Raw genomic sequence first — 20,257 nt, forward strand, 5'->3', positions numbered from 1 at the left:
AAACTAGAGCCAAAATCACGTGTAGTTCATATTTTGGCTCATAACTTTTCCTGTGCACAAGTGACACTCCACCCGCGGGTAGATTATTATGCAGACACATCTGAGGATTGATTCGATATGAAATAGGAAATTATACACTGAACGGTTCACGAGATTAACGTTTCGGCTTTAGTATGTATTCGAGACAAAAAGAGTGACCTACCAAAATGTTCGTCTCCTCTTGCCCAATCTGGTGATATGTCTTGTTTTTATGTAAGTCTCTCATATTCCAAGATATGAGACATAGGGGAAAAAATGGATTTTAAAAGGGTTAGCTGGTCCCGCCTTCCTTGAAATGTCTTTGAACTCCTAGGAAGGCTTGCTGTAGCTTTTACGAGGTGCTACATTTTACAGGTTCTTTGGACAGTGAGGCCCCAGCTCCCTTGGGGGTCCTACAGCTCATAACCCCCCTGCTGGGCTCTGGCCTGTGACACTTTTAACACACACTGCCATACGTCACTGTGCCTCTCAGAGAGGGAAGGGGAAAGAATAAGGGGAGAAAATGGAGATTCTTAACAAAATGGAGGCTGTGTCCTTCACTGTGTGCATGCTTGTTACACCACCAAACAACCATTTGACTGAGACATTATCACGCCAACCCATTGCTGCAATGACTCATCATCACACCAACTCACCATCTCATCTTCCCACGCTTCTATTAACACTATGTTTATCATCTACTCTTTTACAGAAAAAAGAATTTAACAGCTATATTCTAACGTAGGTTACTTTATTATATGTTGTTCTTAGTTTTTATATATATATATTTGTTATAGTTACTGTGTATCTGCATATACGTGTTCTCCGAGCAATATCCTATTCATTTAAATAGGTAAAGATACTTGTGTTTGTTCTAACTGTAAAGTATTATTGACTGACAACCTACACTGTTTTGGTGAATTTAGGTAAAAAAGCAGAACAGTTACCTCAGGACACTTAGCATGGTTGGAGGATCCATGTATTGTGGAATACTACTAAAGAGCCTTCAGATATTTAGATATTTTAAAGCTCTATAAACACTGCTTCTGCCATGCAAGTTTCTCTAAGGAGTGTTTGACCAGTGTGGTGGTCAGGAACATTGTATTTGCAGATATACATAGGTGGGAGATAGAAGGGAGAGTGAGAGCGACATCTAGGAGGTCAATGTTTTGGAATGGTGCTTGACACCTATCTTCCATAGTCTACCAGGATTACCGTTTTGTAATATAAAATCTAAATCTAAGAACTCCCTTCCTCCACCTATCCACTTAGGGGTTGACAAGACTTCATTTTTTTTGGGGGGGGAGTTTCCATCTACAATAGCCAGGAAGTGAACCAGCGAGTCTCCCACCCCAGTCAGATGAACTTTGTGGGTGGCCTTCAGGTCCCTCAGGAGGGTTTTATTCATATTGGGAGGAGTGGCACTGTCTGACCGCAGGATAAAAATTATACTCAGAATAAATAGCTAAGGCTGAAACACTTCCCGTTATTACAAATGTACAATTGTTCCTGACAGTGGAATTTAAAGCAGAATTTCAGGCAAAGAGATTTGTAAAAAAATGAAATACATATTCAATGATTAGCGAGACTTCAGATCCATCTAACACCCCTGCCAGTCAAACCAACCAACCCTAACATTAAGGAAGCCCAATGATATTGAATGGGAGAGCCAGCACAGCAAAACAAATCCCTTACTGGACACTCCACAAGGCCGAGATGGTTCTAAAGAGAGATGGTGCTCTAAAACGCAGGACTATTGTGGTTTGTTGGTGATGTGCATTGGAAATATTCATTGGAGATGTACGTTGGAGGCTCAAAATGAGTATATTGGACAACACGCTTTTTGCTGCCCATAACCACAATTCAGCAGTGTAAATCTTGCCTTACAGGTCCTAAACCAAAGAATTTAGTGACAATGTATAAATATACTTAGATGTTTGTATTATTACTTATTAATAAAATAGTGTGGCCAGTGGCTATACAAGGAAATGCCAACTATTCTCCTCTGCTGGCTATAGGCAAAATCATACTGTCTCCATCAGGAACTGATGACAGATATACAGAGCTGGGTGGCAGGTTCAAGCCTGGTATTTTTTCTCTTCATATAGGAAGATATACTGATATAGATATATAAATATGGCTCTAAATATAGATAGGAATAACAAAGAGAAGAACCATTACCTGTGTCACTGCTAGGGTTGCCACCTCACCCGAACACATATTAATTACACAGGTTCTGTGGCTGATTAAGTTGGTAATTAAACTCACTTAGTGCCGTATCTGCATTAAATTAAATTAGCCTCCGCACCTGTATAATTAATATGTGTTCGGTTTTAAAGGGATGAGGTGGCAACCCTAGTAACTGCATATGTGAAGGTTTGCTTGAGATCTGGGTTCTCAATCTGGTCTCGGCACATTGTACAACATAATAATCATAATACAGTATTTATATAGCGCCAAAGGGTATGCTCAGCGCTGTAATAATTGTATAAACATCTCCAGCATTCCAACATTCTATAAATGCAGTCTGTTACAACAGAATTTTTATGAACCATGTATCCACAGCTTCCTTTTTCACATAGTTACATAGTTAGTCGGGATGAAAAAAGACAAAAGTCCATCCAGTTCAACCATAGAAAAAAAAAAAAGTTATAATTCTATACCCACAGTTAAATAAATAAATCACAATGCAGCACTACTCACAAAAATAAATGAATAAATATAAACATCCACAAATACATAGTGACACACTGTACAAAATCAGTGAAATAAACCAATAATGCTCACTTGGTGCCACAATATAAATATAAACATCAGTGAAAATGATAATCATGCATATGATACTTCATAAATTACCACAATATAATGTGATTTAAAAACCCCACGAATATGATGGTGAATGATAGTAGAAACATATTTTCTACTACTACAAATACATAAAAACATGCAAAAAACTATTACATATACATGCAGTAGATACCTAAAATACCACACAACATATACCAAGGAACATATACCTCTTACAAGGTAAAAAAATAAAAATCCCAATCAGTGAGACATAAAATACATAAAATCAGTGCACAATATTTGTGAAAAAATCTGTGCAACAACCAGGGGCGGACTGACCATTTGGAAACTCGGGCAGTGCCCAAGGTCCGTGGGTAAGTAGGGGGCCCCATGAGATGCCCCTGGTACCATTTTCATAGGCTTTTTTGAGTTTGGGCAATGACACAGGGGCCCCATGATCCCCTATTGCCCGGGGGCCCCATGAGTTGTCAGTCCGCTCCTGGCAACAACACAAATATATAAATAGGATCAAACTGCAACATCTGATCTGTGCTCATAAAGTCCAATAAGATGTGGATAATATCACCTTATCCAATTAGAGATGACACTCGTGCTGATAGGGTGTGACAGTGGGTAACTGCTGACACAAGACAACCCGACCACCGGCTAGGTAAGCCTCTCACCCTAAAACTTAGAAACATACGGGTCAAAGAGTTTTGTAAGATCCCACTCTCAGATCCTTCAAGTATGCAGCCACTCCACTGATCTGCTCCCACCACACACAAATCTCCATCTACAAGGTCAGCAATCTGATCTAATGGCTGCTCTGCAGATAGGGTAAGATACAACGCCAATATCTCACTTAAAACACAAAACACATCTGTCAGCATGCAGGGTCCTATTACATGAGTGCAGTTTCCCCTTCCCCAGAAATAGCACAGCATTGCAGTCAGGGTGGGGAGACTCCGCAAGACTGTATGCCTCACCCCACCCTGACTGCAATGCTGTGCTATTTCTGGGGAAGGGGACTCTGTGCACTCATCACACACTATCCGCACGAGGGACATCTCTAATTGGATAAAGTGATATTATCCACATCATATTGGACTTTATGAGCACAGATCAGACGTTGCAGATTGATCCTATTTATATATTTATGTTGTTGCACGGATATTTTTACAGATATTGTACACTGATTTTATATATTTTATGTCTCACTGATTGGGATTTTTATGTTTTTACCTTGCAAGAGGTATATGCTCATTGGTATATGTTGTGTGGTATTTTAGGTATCTACTGCATGTATATGCAATAGTTTTTTGCATGTTTTTATGTATTTGTAGTAATAGAAACATATGTTTCTACTATCATTCACCATCACTTTTTTGGGGGTTTTAAATCAGATTACATTGTGGTAATATATGAAGTATCATATGCATGATTATCATTTTCACTGATGTTATATTTATATTGTGGCACCAAGTGAGCATTATTGGTTTATTTCATGGATATTTTACAGTGTGTCACTATGTATTTGTGGATGTTTATATTTATTCATTAATTTTTGTGAGTAGCGCTACACTGTGATTTATTAATTTATATATACAGCTCATAGATATATGATTTATTGTTAACAGCTTCTCTTGGAAGGTTAAATTTTCTGAGATTTATAGCACAGGAGGTTAACACCACTATTGCATAGAATCTATACCCACAGTTGATCTAGTGGAAGGCAAAAAAAAACAGGAAAGCATGATCCAATTTGCACCTGCAGGGAAAAAAATTCCTTCCTGATCCCCCGAGAGGTAATCGGATATTCCCTGGATCAACTTTACCTATAAATGTTATATCCAGTTATATTCTGTGTATCCAAGAAAGAATCAAGGACTTATGAAACAATTCACTGAGCTGGACACAACCAACTCTTGAGGGAGTCTATTCCACATTCTCATAGCTCTCACTGTGAAGAAACCTTTCCGTGTTTGGAGATTAAATTTCTTTTCCTCCAGACGTAATGAGCGCCCCCTTGTCCTCTGTGATGACCTCAGGGTGAATAGCTCTACACCGAGTTCAATATATGAACCACTGATGTATTTATACATGGAGATAATATCCCCCCTTATGTATTATACATGGAGATCATATCCCCCTTATGTATTATACATGGAGATCATATCCCCCCTTATGTATTATACATGGAGATCATATACCCCTTATGTATTATACATGGAGATCATATCCCCCCTTATGTATTATACATGGAGATCATATCCCCCTTATGTATTATACATGGAGATCATATCCCCCCTTATGTATTATACATGGAGATCATATCTCCCCCTTATGTATTATACATGGTGATCATATCCCCCCCTTATGTATTATACATGGTGATCATATCCCCCCTTATGTATTATACATGGTGATCATATCCCCTCTTATGTATTATACATGGAGATCATATCCCCCCTTACGTATTATACATGGAGATCATATCCCCCTTATGTATAATACATGGAGATCATATCCCCCCTTATGTATTATACATGGAGATCATATCCCCCTTATGTATTATACATGGGGATCATATCCCCCCTTATGTATTATACATGGAGATCATATTCCCCCTTATGTATTACACATGGAGATCATATCTCCCCCTTATGTATTATACATGGTGATCATATCCCCCCCTTATGTATTATACATGGTGATCATATCCCCCCTTATGTATTATACATGGTGATCATATCCCCTCTTATGTATTATACATGGAGATCATATCCCCCTTATGTATTATACATGGAGATCATATCCCCCCTTATGTATTATACATGGAGATCATATCTCCCCTTATGTATTATACATGGAGATCATATCCCCCCCTTATGTATTATACATGGTGATCATATCCCCCCTTATGTATTATACATGGTGATCATATCCCCCCCTTATGTATTATACATGGTGATCATATCCCCCCCTTATGTATTATACATGGAGATCATATCCCCCCTTATGTATTATACATGGAGATCATATCCCCCCTTATGTATTATACATGGAGATCATATCCCCCCTTATGTATTATACATGGAGATCATATCCCCCTTATGTATTATACATGGAGATCATATCCCCCCCTTATGTATTATACATGGAGATCATATCCCCCCTTATGTATTATACATGGAGATCATATCCCCCCTTATGTATTATACATGGTGATCATATCCCCCCCTTATGTATTATACATGGAGATCATATCCATCCTTATGTATTATACATGGAGATCATATCCACCCTTATGTATTATACATGGTGATCATATCCCCCCTTATGTATTATACATGGAGATCATATCCCCCCTTATGTTTTATACATGGAGATCATATCCACCCTTATGTATTATACATGGTGATCATATCCCCCTTATGTATTATACATGGAGATCATATCCCCCTTATGTATTATACATGGAGATCATAACCACCCTTATGTATTATACATGGTGATCATACCCACCTTATATATTATAAATGGAGATCATATCCCCCCTTATGTATTATACATGGAGATCATATCCCCCCTTATGTATTATACATGGAGATCATATCCCCCCTTATGTATCATACATGGTGATCATATCACCCCTTATGTATTATACATGGAGATCATATCCCCCCTTATGTATTATACATGGAGATCACATCCCCCTTATGTATTATACATGGAGATCATATCCCCCCTTATGTATTATACATGGAGATCACATCCCCCTTATGTATTATACATGGAGATCATATCCCCCTTATGTATTATACATGGTGATCATATCCCCCCTTATGTATTATACATGGAGATCATATCCCCCTTATGTATTATACATGGAGATCATATCCCCCTTATGTATTATACATGGAGATCATATCCCCCCCTTATGTATTATACATGGAAATCATATCCCCCCTTATGTATTATACATGGAGATCATATCCCCCCTTATGTATTATACATGGTGATCATATCCCCCCCTTATGTATTATACATGGAGATCATATCCATCCTTACGTATTATACATGGAGATCATATCCACCCTTATGTATTATACATGGAGATCATATCCCCCCTTATGTATTATACATGGAGATCATATCCCCCCTTATGTATTATACATGGAGATCATATCCACCCTTATGTATTATACATGGTGATCATATCCCCCCTTATGTATTATACATGGAGATCATATCCCCCCTTATGTATTATACATGGAGATCATATCCCCCCTTATGTATCATACATGGTGATCATATCCCCCCTTATGTATTATACATGGAGATCATATCCCCCCTTATCTGTTATACATAGAGATCATATCCCCCGTTATGTATTATACATGGAGATCACATCCCCCTTATGTATTATACATGGAGATCATATCCCCCCTTATGTATTATACATGGAGATCACATCCCCCTTATGTATTATACATGGAGATCATATCCCCCCTTATGTATTATACATGGAGATCACATCCCCCTTATGTATTATACATGGAGATCATATCCCCCTTATGTATTATACATGGTGATCATATCCCCCCTTATGTATTATACATGGAGATCATATCCCCCTTATGTATTATACATGGAGATCATATCCCCCCTTATATATTATACATGGAGATCATATCCCCCCTTATGTATTATACATGATGATCATATCCCCCTTATGTATTATACATGGAGATCATATCTCCACTTTTGTGTTATACATGGAGATCATATCCCCCCTTATATATTATACATGGAGATCATATCCCCCTTATGTATTATACATGGAGATCATATCCCCCTTATGTATTATACATGGAGATCATATCCCCCCTTATGTATTATACATGGTGATCATATCCCCCTTATGTATTATACATGGAGATCATATCCCCCCTTATGTATTATACATGGTGATCATATCCCCCTTATGTATTATACATGGAGATCATATCCCCCCTTATGTATTATGCATGGTGATCATATCCCCCCTTATGTATTATACATGGAGATCATATCCCCCCCTTATGTATTATACATGGAGATCATATCCCCCCTTATGTATTTATACATGTTGATCATATCCCCCTTATGTATTATTCATGTAGATCATATTCCCCCTTATGTGTAATACATGGTGATCATATCCCTCGTGCAGACTCCACCTCCGCAACATCGCCAAAATCCGCACGTTCCTAACCCCAGAAACCACTAAACAGCTCATCCACTCCCTCATCATATCACGACTCGACTACTGCAACTCACTCCTCACTGGCCTGCCTCGCCGCTGGCTATCCCCTCTTCAGTCCATCCTGAACACGGCTGCCAGACTCATTCACCTTTCCAACCGCTCTGTCTCCACCACCCCCCTCTGCCAATCCCTCCACTGGCTTCCGATTGCGCAACGGATCAAATTCAAAATCCTAACGCTGACGTACAAAGCTGTCCACCATACTGCCCCGTACTACATCTCTGACCTAATATCCAAGTACCGCCCAGCACGCACACTCCGCTCCTCTCAAGACCTCTTTCTCTCTAGTTCCCTGATCTCCTCCTCCCATGCCCGCCTCCAGGACTTCTCCAGGGTGTCACCCATCCTCTGGAACTCCCTGCCCCAACCCATCAGACTATCACCTACTCTCCTCTCCTTTAGGCGCACCCTGAAAACCCATCTCTTCAGGGAAGCCTACCCCACCCCCTGCTAACTTGCCGACCTCCTCCACTCTTCCTACCACTCCATCCCCCACAGCTATCTCCTCCTGTGCCACCATCCCCTCCCTCCTAGATTGTAAGCTCCAAAGAGCAGGGCCCTTGATCCCCTCATGTTTTGCATTGTATTGGTATTGTTCTGTCACATGTTCTGTCTCCCTTTGTAATGTACAGCGCTGAGCGAACTATTGGCGCTTTATAAATACTGTATAATAATAATAATAATAATAATATCCCACCTTATGTATTATACATGGAAATCATATCCCCCCTTATGTATTATACATGGTGATCAAATCCCCCCTTATGTATTATACATGCCGCTCATATCCCCCCTTATGTATTATACATGGTGATCGTATCCCCCTTATGTATTATACATGAAGATCACATCCCCCCTTATGTATTATACATGGTGATCATATCTCCCCTTATGGATTATACATGGAAATCATATCCCCCTTATGTATTATTTATAGAGATCATATCCCCCCTTATGTCTTATACATGAAGATCATATCCCCCTTATTTATTATACATAGTGATCATATCCCCCTTATGTATTATACATGGAGGTCATATCCACTCTATGTATTATACATGGAGATCATATCCCCCCTTATGTATTATGCATTGAGGTCATATCCCCCTTGTGTATTATACGTGGAGATCATATCACCCCTTATGTATTATACATGGAGATAATATCCCCCCTTATGTATTATACATAGAGATCATATCCCCCCTTATGTATTATACGTGGTGATCATATCCCCTTTATGTATTATACATGATGATCATATCCCCCCTTATGTATTATACATGGAGATCATATCCCCCCTTATGCATTATACATAGACATCATATCCCCGCTTATGTATTATACATGGGGATGATATCCCCCCTTATGTATTATACATGGTGATCATATCCCCCTTATGTATTATACATGGAGATCATATCCCCCATTATGTATTATACATGTTGATCATATCCCCCCTTATGTATTATACATGAAGATCATATCCCCCCTTATGTAATATACATGGAGATCATATCCCCCCTCATGTATTATACATGGAGATTATATCCCCCTTATGTATTATACATGGAGGCCATATCCCCCCTTATGTATTATACATGGTGATCATAACCCCCCTTATGTATTATACATGGTGATCATATCCCCCCTTATGTATTATACATGGAGATCATATCCCTCTTAAGTATTATACAGGAGATCATATCCCCCCTTATGTATTTATACATGGTGATCATATCCCCCCTTATGTATTATACATGGTGATCATATCCCCCCTTATGTATTATACATGGAGATCATATCCCCCGTATGTATTATACATGGAGGTCATATACCCCCTTATGTATTATACATGGAGGTCATATCCCCCTTATGTATTGTACATGGAGATCATATCCCTCTTAAGTATTATACAAGGAGATCACATCCCCCCTTATGTATTATACATGGAGATCATATCCCCCCTTATGTATTTATACATGTTGATCATATCCCCCCTCATGTATTATACATGGAGATCATATCCCCCTTATGCATTATACATGTTGATCATATCCCCCTTATGCATTATACATGTTGATCATATCCCCCCTTATGTATTATACATGGTGATCATATCCCCCTTATGTATTTATACATGTTGATCATATCCCCCCTTATGTATTATACATAGAGATCATATCCCCCTTATGTATTATACATGGAGGCCATATCCCCCCTTATGTATTATACATGGTGATCATAACCCCCCCCTTATGTATTATACATGGAGATCATATCCCCCCTTATGTATTATACATGGTGATCATATCCCCCCTTATGTATTATACATGGTGATCATATCCCCCTTATGTATTATACATGGTGATCATATCCCCCCTTATGTATTATACATGGTGATCATATCCCCCCTTATATATTTATACATGTTGATCATATCCCCCCTTATGTATTATACATGGAGATCATATCCCCCTTATGTATTATACATGGAGGCCATATCCCCCCTTATGTATTATACATGGTGATCATAACTCCCCCCCCTTATGTATTATACATGGAGATCATATCCCCCCTTATGTATTATACATGGAGATCATATCCCCCCTTATGTATTATACATGGAGATCATATCCCCCTTAGGTATTATACATGTTGATCATATCCCCCCTTATGTATTATACATGGTGATCATATCCCCCCTTATGTATTATACATGGTGATCATATCCCCCCTTATGTATTATACATGGTGATCATATCCCCCTTTATGTATTATGCATGGAGATCATATCCCCAATATGTATTATACATGGAGATCATATCCCCCCGTATGTATTATACATGGAGATCATATCCCCCTTATGTATCATACATGGTGATCATATCCCCCCTTATGTATTATACATGGAGCTGCTGATTTAGTTGAGGACTAAATTGTCCAGTGCTTATCTGCTCCTGTCCAAATTAATCATTCTAGCTTTGGAATGTGCACACACTGGAAGAGACTCACGCTGACACACAAGTTCAGTCTATGAACACTTCTAGTTTATTATAATGAGAAAGTGAGCTTATATATGCAAAATGATGCAAGAGTCATGTGAGAACAGCATAAGGATTATATTAGTCTTTGATTGGTCATTTCCACACGAAAACAATCTCCATCATGGTATGGATGGAGGGGCTCAGACTTGAGAGCATAAATCAAGAAGCATCAGGAATCCATGACCTACAGTAGGATATGAGGCCAAGAAAGGTGTGGAGTAGCTTCTGGCCTAGCGGCAGTGGCAGGTTCTGGATGGCCTTAACTCTTTCCTCCGTAAGATGCCTTGTTCCATGTGAGAGGCAGTGGCCCAAGAACACAACTGTTGTAGAGCACCATTGCAACTTCGGTTTAGAGGCCTTACAGCCTTGGTGTGCCAAGTAACATAGTAAACTCTCCGGGGCTTCTTCAGCCGTGGGCAGGTCATCAGCACAGAGGAGAAGGTCATCCACATATTGAAATAGGACCACTGCCAAATGTTCCTTTTGCCACGTGTCCAGTATGGTGGTCATGGCTTTGGCGAACTGGCTTGGAGAATTTTGCGCCCCTTGTGGCATAACTGCCCAGGTGTATTGCTGCCCCTCATGGGTAAAAGCGAAGAAGTATCTGCAGGAAGGATGCAAGGACGTGTCCTCGTCTTCTAGTGGTAATAAGATGACCACCTTGCCATCAGGAGTGAATATGATAGAGGCCTGGAGCCTAGATAGCACATCAGCTCCCAGGAGATTCAGGGGACATGTTGAAAACACGACGAACCAGGCCAGCAAGTCTAGGAATGTGGTCACTAGGGAAAAAGCCTGGGACAGAGTAAAGATGACATACAGCACCGGCACATCTGCCGGATGTGGAGTCTTCCTGCCTGAGGAGTCCTCCCTGTCACCTATGGCCTAAGAGGAACATCTGGAGAAGCATATGCAAATAGCGTAGGAAGTTCCGGACCTGCGGCCTCCTCGTCCAAAGAAGATATGTCTGACCAGGTTGAGCCTAAATGCAAATGTTTGCTCCCTTTTGGTCTATTAGGGATAAAATTGTCTCTCGCGGGACCAGCGGTCGTGTCAGGTTCACGAATTGGCATGGTGGGGACACGTGGCACATCTGGCGGTACGTAGAATGTACCATTGGCTTGTAAGACCGGACACACTGGGTAGAGGCGGCTCACTCGAGGCGTTGGCCTTCCAGTTGTCTAATTTGGTGTACCAAAATGGCCGCTTCCAGGACGTGTACTGGGCTGGACAGGAAGTGACAATGCAGGTGCAGCAACATGGCTGCCTTCAGGAAGTGCACTGGGCTGGGCAGGAACTGGAAGGGCAGGGAAAAGGGCGGTGGGTGTTCCTTTTCAATATTTAACAAATTAATGGTACACATAAACAGTTTTTTTTTTCCTGTTGCAGTACCTGTTCTGTCCACTGCTGTGGACAACCTTGGCTACATTATACCAAGCTTCTTGCTGTCTTCAGCAAATTGATGTCAACTAAGACATCTTTCTTTTATTCATTTCTGCCATCAAAATGACTGGAGCCTAACCTCCTTATCTTTAATTCCACATACTTTCACTAACGTAACTAATCCCTTCACATACTGTTCCCACCTCCCTCTGTGCAACCAGGTCACGTGCTAACATTCCTTTCTCCGATCTTATCAGCGTCTGACCCATCTCCTCCTGTCTCTGGTCTTCCTAAAAGAAACCCAAGACTCTTCACGCGCTGCTGTTCACTGTGTTCACAATCTGCCAGCTGTACTAGTTGGCAGGGGCACCTTTCTGTACTGTGCCCCCCCTCTCTCGCCTCTGCTTCTATCTGCTGAATTGATTTCCCAATACCCCCCCTTACAGGGTAATGCACATTAAGACGGAAAACTAACACTTCAGGCAAATCAGAAAACAGAGGACGACGTCCTAACAATTCCTGACTATATCATATCTCTTTAACCCTTAACAAACCCCAACCATCTTCATGAATGGCAAACATTAAACCAAACACACATTTAGGACATGACATATCAGTCTATCTGGGTGGGCTAGAGTACAGATCACTGAGTAACTCTTCATAACCCACACACACACACGGTTACAGCACCCGCTGTCACACTACCGTGACGCGTACCCGACACCTCCTCTTGTTTGTCAACACAACGTTACCACACCCAAGAGAAATTATGTGTCAAAACCTTCAGTAGGTCCACTCCTCTTCCTCCTCAAGACTGATACATAAAAAGAAACACAAAAAAATCATAAAACCAGGTAACAGATAAGCACATGTAAGTAGGTTCAAATAAACTCTGGGCAAGCAATGTTACCTGCCTTTTAGTGACCTTTTATCAGCCGCACCAGGCACAGGAATGAATCAACAACAAAGACAGGATAAGCACTGGTAAGATAGCAAAATATATCTTACCATGCTATGAGAGTTGATCAGAATATTCCCGTCTGTATTGATTGACACCTAACACCCTTTCAGGTCGGCTGTCCGCGGGTTCACAACCCAGAGTTCCCGGGTTTCGGCACCAGCTGATTTAGTTGAGGACTAAATTGTCCAGTGCTTATCTGCTCCTGTCCAAATTAATCATTCTAGCTTTGGAATGTGAAGACACTGGAAGAGACTCACGCTGACACACAAGTTCAGTCTATGAACACTTCTAGTTTATTATAATGAGAAAGTGAGCTTATATATGCAAAATGATGCAAGAGTCATGTGAGAACAGCATAAGCATTATATTTGTCTTTGATTGGTCATTTCCACACGAAAACAATCTCCGTCATGGTATAGGTGTGATCTTCTTCCAGGTCTTATCTATAGAAAGAAAAACATTCCTTTGTCTCAAGTTGGCACAATGGGAGCGGGTCGGTGTGTGTGAGCAAACATTTCTTAAGCAAGGATTTCTTAAAGTACCACAAAGCCCAGCAGGTAGAAAATATTCACACAACATATGTATTCATACTAAACATTTATAAATATGAAGAAAGAAATAGTATTAAAGTATAAAAGTAAATATGTATAAAAATGTGTAGAAAAACATATATATATACATATTCAATAGGAAACCAAGTAGGCATTTTACCATATCCATCACACTCATATCCCCCCTTATGTATTATACATGGTGATCATATCCCCCCTTATGTATTATACATGGAGATCATATCCCCCCTTATGTATTATACATGGTGATCATATCCCCCTTATGTATTATACATGGTGATCATATCCCACCTTATGTATTTATACATGTTGATCATATCCCCCCCTTATGTATTATACATGGAGAACATATCCCCCCTTATGTATTATACATGGAGATCATATCCCCCCTTATGTATTTATGCATGTTGATCATATCCCCCCCTTATGTATTATACATGGAGGTCATATCCCCCCTTATGTATTATACATGGAGATCATATTCACCTTATGTATTATACATGGTGATCATATACCCCCCTTATGTACCAGGGTCGCAAAGGTCACTCTTGAAAGGGTCTCTGGGCTTGGGACTGCTCAGTCCAAAATGCCCAAACCTATTTTTTGTCCCAGTCTTGGCCTGGCCAGAGCTATCAGTCATGTGCAAGCAGTTATTGGAATGGGATTGTGTCAGCAGGTTTTTTCTTTTGGTGGGTTGGTGGGCATCTGGCATAGTGATTGACATGAATCTGCATTGCTGGATGGTGTGATCGATGGTGAATGTACACTGTGGGACTTTTTTGGATATTTTTTATTAAAGGATTTGTCAAAAACTGTTTTTTTTTACCATTTTCTTTTTTTCTAAATTAGTAGGGGTACTATGTTTTCTTTATTAATTCACATAAAGAAAGGCTGGTATCTAGGATCTGCTTTATTGTTAAAAGGGGTCTCCAGATTCAGGGAGGGGGTTGAAGAATAGAAGGACTGAGGGTAGGGGGATGGAAAGGCATTTATTGTAGGGTGGAAGGTTAGAAGAAGATAAACTGCTGTGTTGGGGAGTTGAAAGATGTCACAATGTAGGGGGTTGGCACATAGGCATTCCTAATTTCAGTATCAGTGACACCAACTCCCTATTATCCTACACCACACACCTATAGAAGGGAAGACCCCACACACTCACCCAACACCAGAATCTCAGATGAATGAACACGGACAGTCCTTACATTGATCATCATACAATTAACACATGACATGGAGGCACAAAGGGTTCTGCTGAGTGGACAATCTAAATCCCATTACTGTATTATTCCATTATAATAGCTGCCATAATCATCCAGAGATACTGACCCTTCATTGATTGGTGCCACTAATGGAGTCTAGTATAGGAGCTGTTATTACCTGGTGCCATTACCTCTTTACTGTCAGCAGCTAGAGATTTGGGGGGAAGGTCTAGAGTGGGAGCTCTGATTATTCAGCCCTATTAACCTTTTAGTGACTGCAACCTGAGATGGGTTTGGGAACTGTTGTTACTCAAGAGTTATTAACCCTTCACTGACCAGAGCTAATGATTTGGAAGGGGCAGTCTAGAGTACAGTAGGTGTCTCTGGTCCAAGCAATACTGATATAAGTATCACAGGGGGTACTTAATTATATTGTTGCAAGTGCACTATATGACTATATTCTCCTTAAAGAGACCCTATCACCAACCTTAAGAGTTGCAGGTAACAGCACAGTTTACTTGTAGTGTTTTCCTTTTTCATAGGTGATTTTTATTCATTTGTAATGTGTCTCTGAACTTGCTAGAAGATATGACTACTTTTTTATACTTTTTGATTTTTATCCCCATGTTAACAGGGCTCCGGCTATTTTAACAACTTTATGGACTTGCTAGCTGCGGGACTGCTACTTTCTCACTTGGCTTGTAGGTGGGGATATAAATTATCTTCAATTCATCTACATTTTGAGAATTTTCTACTTCCCTGATTCCTTCATGGTTCAATGGCTTGTGGATGAACCTAGTTGGGTATCCATTTTGAGAAGTTTTTGAAGTGTCTTTCTCTTTATAGAGAGCCCCTGTGATGGGAGTGACTTTTGGGGGTGGGGGGACCCCTGTGTCAGCTCATGTTCTCCTCATTATGTTTAAGGTACCATGTGCCTGTTAGGGGACAGGGTGAAATGTTCTAATATAGTGTGGGAATGTCTATTGTGTATTGGTGTGTTGTCCTTTGTTCCCTGCCATCTGGTTGTCCATTGTTATCTGCCATGTGCTACATCCCATTTTTCTGTGTCTTGGTTGGGTGGGGCAGGCTGATGATGTGTTTCCTGTAGCCCTCCCCACTGATGGGGCAGGCTGATGATGTGTTTCCTGTTCCTGGTTGTGTTTCCCCACCCTGTGTATATATCTTGTGTTTTGTGTAAAAATAAAGGAGTTGACTTCCTGTTTTAAGAAGAGTCTGGTGCTGTCTTACGTTCCTGCATGATCAGTGGGTGTGGTCCGTGGATGGTGTTCGGACAGGGAAGCTGCAGTATAATGGAAAATACCCAAGTGTGGTCTGAGGGTCCGGTTCCGTTAAAGCCCCAGAGTGAGAAACTCATTGGTGTACTTTGTGCTCCAATACTTGGAACCCTGTTAACATGTGGATGAATCTTCACCGCTTGGGAATAATTACAGTTCTGTAGTTTTGGTCCAATGTAACCACCCTGATATTACTCCCTGATGAAGATTTGTATCAAGGATTGAAACGCGTCAGTTTGACACATGCACTATTATGCTCATATGCCTCATGGTGGCTGTATGTTTTTCTCATGGATCAATTTTCTATCATGTACTTATATGCAGGGCTGGGATTAGGGATGGGTAGAAGGGGCGACTTCCCTGGGTGTGGTGGTACCATGTGAGGGGGGCGCCCCGTAAAGAGTTGCTACTGCTACAATCTGACAGGTCCACACTGTGCTCTCTCTCCCTTCCAGGTTCTTCCTCCTGTTAGTGCCGTGCTTCTCAATCTGGACTGTCACATCGGACTGAGCAGGGTTTGCTTACCCTCCCCCTACCCACATTCTTTTCTGGGAGGAGATGAGGGCAGGTAAGCAAACCCTGCTCATTCCGATTTGACAGTCCAGTTCGAGAAGCACGGCATGATCTGACAGCTACTGCAATCTCTATTGCAGCTTTTCCCAACCTTTTCAACACAGAGGAACCCTTGAAATAACTTCCCGGTCTCAGGGAACCTCTGTTAGATATTATTACATCTACAACTCATGATACATTAGTGTGATGGTCAGTGGGAAGAATGGTCCTTACACTTGTGGCCATTGGGAAGAATTACCCCCTTACAGATTGCTAAAAAGATCAATGGTGTCAGTGGGAACTTATCAGAGTGTCAGGGATGCAGGTGTGACCAGAAGTGTGTGGACTGACACAGGGAAACACAAGCTTCAGATATGGTATAAATAAGACAATTTATTAAAGACTAACAATACAAACATAAACGCAGTGCACCAAACCCCAAGCTAACACAAATACATACAACAAGGTGAAACAAACCCAAACCTAAACTGATAAAGATACACAGGTACATACACATATAGAGCACAACGTAGTCAGGCAGGCAGGGTTGATAACTATCGGGCAGGTAGGTACAGGAGGAGCAGACGGAGAGAATGGTCAGGGTCACAAGCCAGGGATCAAACAGGAGAAGTCAGCAGAGGTCAGGATCAGGCAGGGTTGGCAACAAGTCAGGCAGGAACAGGAATGCAGGTTATAAGGTACAGGGGCCCATGGAAAAACACACACCAAGGCACAGACTGCGGGTCTGGCCATCCCTTAAATACACCACCTGCAATCAGCCCCAGGTGATGGCTAATTGCCGAAGTGAAGCTCTGGTTGTTGAGAGCACCCACTGGCCAGCCCTGGTACTGCAGCCCACAAGGCAGGTGAGTCCCACCACTATTGGCAAGTCCATTCCTGACACAGAGAGGTAGAAATTGCTCATTGCTAATGGAACCCCTGGCAACCTCTGGAGGAACCCTAGTTGAGAACCTCTGCTCTATTGTGAGTCTTCATGGCTGTTATCCTATACTCCCACACCTCTCCCTGACTGTCAAAAGCTCCCCAGGCTCCTCCTGGACTGTGAGGTGTCAAGAAGAGGAGGAACCTGGAAGGGAGAACATCCCACATCTGTAACAGCATTGTATTGGAGGTCTGTGTGAAGGAGGAGGAATTGAACTGGGTATACAACTGGAGGGGGCAGAGCAGCATATACAGTATTTGTGCTAGGAGGGGGAGGGAGAAGTGGATTAGTGGTAGGAGGATGGGTTTGGGATGGTGAGATGTGGTAAGAGGAGGGACTGGGGGGATTTGTGCTGGAGGAGGGGTAGAGGGAAAACTTGTGCTGGGAGAGGAGGATCGGTGAAGAGGATTATGCAGGGAGGAGGAATTCAGGGGCAGTCACCGAGAAGTATGGAGGGGTGTAAGATTTGTTCTAGAAGAAAATAAATGAAAAATATAGGTGAGGCAAGGAGAGAATCTGTGTTGTGGGGAGATTTGGGGGACAGAGCTAAGAGGAGAGATTTGTGCTGGGAGGTGTTTTTTGGGGGGTGCTAGAAGGGGTGATTTGGAAGGGGAGCATTTGTGCTAGAAAGGAAATATTTGGGGTGGGATTTGTGTTAGGAAGGGTGATTTGAGGGGAAGGATTTGTGCTAGTAGGGATAATGGGGGGGGGGGTGGTATGTGCTAGGAAGTTAATATGAGGGGGGATTGGTGCTGAGAGGGAAATTCTGGGGGTGGAGGGGGGTAAGGTTTTTTCTAGGAGGGGGATTTGTGTTATTAAGGGGGATTTAGGGGGGTGGATTTATGCTAGTAGGGGTGAATTAGGGGGATTTTTGCTCAGAGGGAAAATTTGAGGAGTAGGGGATTTGTCCTAGGAGGGGGGAATTTTCGGTAGGAGAGGATTTGAGCTAGGAGGGGAGATGGGGGGGGCAGCACAGTGGTTAAATGGTTAGCACCTACACCTGGCAGTACTAGGGTCGTTGGTTCAAATCCTAACCACGGTACCACCTGCCTGGAGCTTGCATGTTCTCCCTGTGCCTGCGTGGCTTTACTCCGGGTACTCTGGTTTCCTCCCACACTCCAAAGACATGCTGGTAGGTTAATTGGATCCTGTCTAAATTGTCCCTAGTATGTGTATGTATGAATGTGAGTTAGGGACTTTAGATTGTACGCCCCTTGAGGGTTAGGGACTGATGTGAATGTACAATATACAGTGAGGAACAGAAGTATTTGAACACCCTGCGATTTTGCAAGTTCTCCCACTTAGAAATCATGGAGGGGTCTGAAATTCACATTGTAGGTGCATTCCCACTCTGAGAGACAGAATTAAAAAAAAAAAATTCAGGAGATCACATTGTAAGTGGGAGAACTTACAAAATTGCAGGGTGTTCAAATACTTCTGTTGCTCACTGTATATGTAAAGTGCGGCGTAAATTGACAGAGCTATATAAGTACCTGAAATAAATAAATAATTACATGGCACCATTAACCCTTTAATGACTAAAGCCAGTGTTGGAGGGTGTAGCGTCGTTTTTATAATTACCCTGCACTATTAACCCTTTACTGACAAACGTCAGTGTTGTAGGGTGTAGTATAACGTCTTTCATTACCCAGCACTATTAACCTTTTGCTGACAGAAGTCAGTGATTGGTGGGGTTAGTAAAGGACCATACCATTATTATTAATATCCAAGACTCTTAACCTCTATTGACTGGAGCCAGTGATAGGGGGTATAGCATAAAGTTTTAAAACCAAGCCATTAAATGGTTATTAAGAAGATCTGAAGAGATGAAACCCATATATATATATATTTAGCTTTTTTTTATGTAGTAGAGTGTATATGTATAATTAAATTGGGAAACACCTGTTCAATCCTGCGTGATTAAGGAGACTAGGAACGCAGTGATTGGCTGGGTGTTAAAATTATGTACCGTATATACTCGAGTATAAGCTGACCTGAATATAAGCCGAGGTACCTAATTTTACCACAAAAAACTGGGAAAAACTATTGACTCGAGTATAAGCCGAGGGGGGAGGAATAGTGCCCCATCGTTGGTGTCAGTGGGGGGAGGATTAGTGCCCCATCGTTGGTGTCAGTGGGGGGAGGAATAGTGCCCCATCGTTGGTGTCAGTGGGGGGAGGAATAGTGCCCCATCG

At 41.4% G+C, this 20,257-nt stretch overlaps 1 protein-coding gene across 1 annotated transcript in view; it reads right to left on the bottom strand.

Moving 5' to 3' along the window:
- LOC149435689 (transient receptor potential cation channel subfamily M member 2-like) overlaps positions 1-3,652 on the bottom strand; it is a gene marked incomplete at its 3' end in the record, with an annotated part of 114,130 nt that extends 110,478 nt beyond the window's left edge. The window contains exon 1 of the mRNA XM_089662479.1: positions 3,392-3,652. The remainder of the gene's footprint in view (positions 1-3,391) is intronic.
- Between the last annotated feature and the right edge of the window lie 16,605 nt (positions 3,653-20,257).

Source organism: Staurois parvus, unplaced genomic scaffold, assembly GCF_062004578.1.
Source record: "Staurois parvus isolate SC_StPar_1 unplaced genomic scaffold, SC_StPar_1.0 ptg001481l, whole genome shotgun sequence".
Classification (NCBI taxonomy): Eukaryota; Metazoa; Chordata; class Amphibia; order Anura; family Ranidae; genus Staurois; species Staurois parvus.